This window comes from Globicephala melas, chromosome 2 (assembly GCF_963455315.2).
Source record: "Globicephala melas chromosome 2, mGloMel1.2, whole genome shotgun sequence".
NCBI lineage: Eukaryota > Metazoa > Chordata > Mammalia > Artiodactyla > Delphinidae > Globicephala > Globicephala melas.
Window position 1 is genome coordinate 144487699 of NC_083315.2, and position 2500 is coordinate 144490198.

General features: G+C 45.0%; 1 pseudogene; it reads right to left on the reverse strand.

The window, feature by feature from the left end:
- Window positions 1–781: 781 nt before the first annotated feature.
- Window positions 782–1028, reverse strand: LOC115852044 (calmodulin-binding transcription activator 1 pseudogene; annotated as a pseudogene).
- Window positions 1029–2500: the final 1472 nt, after the last annotated feature.

A 2500-nucleotide genomic window follows, 5' to 3' on the forward strand; every position in this document is an offset into this window, starting at 1 on the left:
TCCTCCATCTTGGACCTATTTGGTTCTAATGGGTTTTATGGCATTCTTTTCAAGGTTGTACCCTGCCCCCTTCCCTCCTGTTTCACTGTTACACCCACTGTAGAGAAGAGATCAGGAAATGGGAAATTGAGAGAAAGTGTCAGAGCTGGGATTTGAGACCAGACCGGGCTCTAAAACCCTCACCCTTACCTCTGAACCCAGCTGCTGCTCCACGTGAAGAATTGTACAAGTGACCCCTATTTAGGTGGCCTGCAATATTTTCTATTTCTTTCTGTGGGGAAGGCAATTGATTTTTTTCAGTTATTATTTTATTTTATTTTTAAAACTGAAATGAATTTTAATACAGAAAATGAAGACAGCGTTTTGCAAATTTATCGCTCACAGGGGTATCTCTCTTTGAGGAAATCAGCGTGTTACACTTTGAGAGATGAAATGTTACAGCTTGTACACCAAAATCAAAAATGAAATTAGGGGCTTCCCTGGTGGTGCAGTGGTTGGGAGTCCGCCTGCCGATGCAGAGGACGCGGGTTCGTGCCCCAGACTGGGAGGATCCCACATGCCGCAGAGCGACTGGGCCCATGAGCCATGGCCGCTGGGCCTGCGCATCCGGAGCCTGTGCTCTGCAGCGGGAGAGGCCACAACAGTGAGAGGCCCACGTACCGCAAAAAAAAAAAAATGAAATTAAATTTAAAAATGAAATGGTTACCAAGGTAATGCAGGTCAGGGGATCAAAGGTGAAGGGTCACACATTATTAAAAAGAAATCCAAAAGGACGGCTGCATCATGAGCCCTCACTAGTGTTCCAACGGTTCCTCTCTTTGGGAAAACTTGAATATTTCAGCAGACATTCAAGCAGTTTTTTCGGTAAAAAGATTTTTACATGACTACTACTGCTGTTCCCATGGCCATTTTCTATAGGTGGCACGGTGTTGAGGACACAGTAGGTGCTGGTTCCGCACAATACACTTTGGGAAACGCTCTTCCGGCTTGTTTTCGGCAGCCGTTTCCCCTCCGCCCGCCACATCCTCCTCCTCGGAACCGGGACCCCGAGTGCCCGGGTACCGCTGCTGCCGCCAGCCCGCCGACCCTGCTGCTGCCGCACACCCGCTCAGTTATTATTTTAAAAGGAGCCTTTTCTAATGGAGAAGTTGGAAAAGTATAAATAGTTATAGTCAGCATGATACCAAAACCAAGCAGGACCCTAGGGGGCCCTCCCAGATACAAAAGCCTTTCTGGCCCCCCTTTCTCATTTGCAGAAAAAGCCTTTGGTTTCTTAGACCTTACCTGAGTTCCAAAGAGCAGAATCAACCAGTACTAATTAGGGAAGTGAGGGAATGGAGAAACCAAGGAAAAACAGGCAAGAAACAATAGTGCAGAGATAAAATAGAGTCCTAGTTCTTCCTCAAGGGATGTATATAACACTCTGATACATATCTTTGGGTTGTTCTGCAGGAACTAAGGCCCCCACCCAGGAGGAGGATGGTAACTACATTCTGAGACCCCAGACTGACTGGAACCAGAAGGCTGATGACTGAGATTCCTGGAACACTGCCCTGTTACCTCACCACCAACCAATCAGAAGAAAGTCACACACCCTGCAGCCCTCACCCCAAATGTTGCCTTTAAAATCTCTTCCCTGGGGGAGGGGGGGGGATGAATTGGGAGATTGGGTTTGACATATTTACACTATTGATACTATGCATAAAATAGATAACTAATGAGAACCTACTGTGTAGCACAGGGAACTCTACTCAGTGCTCTGTGGTGACCTAAATGAGAAGGAAATCCAAAAAAAGAGGGGATGTATGTATATGTATAGCTGATTCACTTTGCTGTACAGTATAAAGTAACACGATATTATAAAGCAACTATACTCCAATAAAAATTAAAAAAAAAAAACTCTTCCCTGAAAACCCTCAGGGAGTTTAGGTCTTTTGAACACAAGCCTCCCATTCTCCTTGCTTGGCCCTTGCAATAAACATTTCTCTGCTCCAAACTCTGAGTTTTGGTTTGTTTGGCCCCAGTGTGTGTGTTGGGCACACACACTTGAGTTCGACAACAATACCACTACTCAGAAGTAAACACTGAACATTTGGGGTATGTTTCCTGTATATAGTCATTCACTGATGTATAAGGTCAATGTTGGGATAGAATGTATTCGCTCTTGTTAAAAAATAGACTGAGCTATTACAAATTTTATGAGTTTTTTGAGGAAAAATTGATTCAAACTGGGCAGCATCTCATCTAGCAGAGAGAAAGGAGCTCTGAGGAGCTGTACAAAGTGAGAATTCTATAGGCAGAAGGGAGCAGGGACAAGGAAGTTAAACCAGACAAAAAAAGCAGACTGGCTATTGCAAGGCCTCTTTCCTTTAGGGGATGGCAGGGGTCTACCATGCAGATCACCTCCCTACTGCTGATCACGTGAGTCCTGATTGACTGGTTTAAAAGTCCATCTCTGGGAGAGGCCAAAACTATAATTAAGTCTCAGTTTGGTGACATG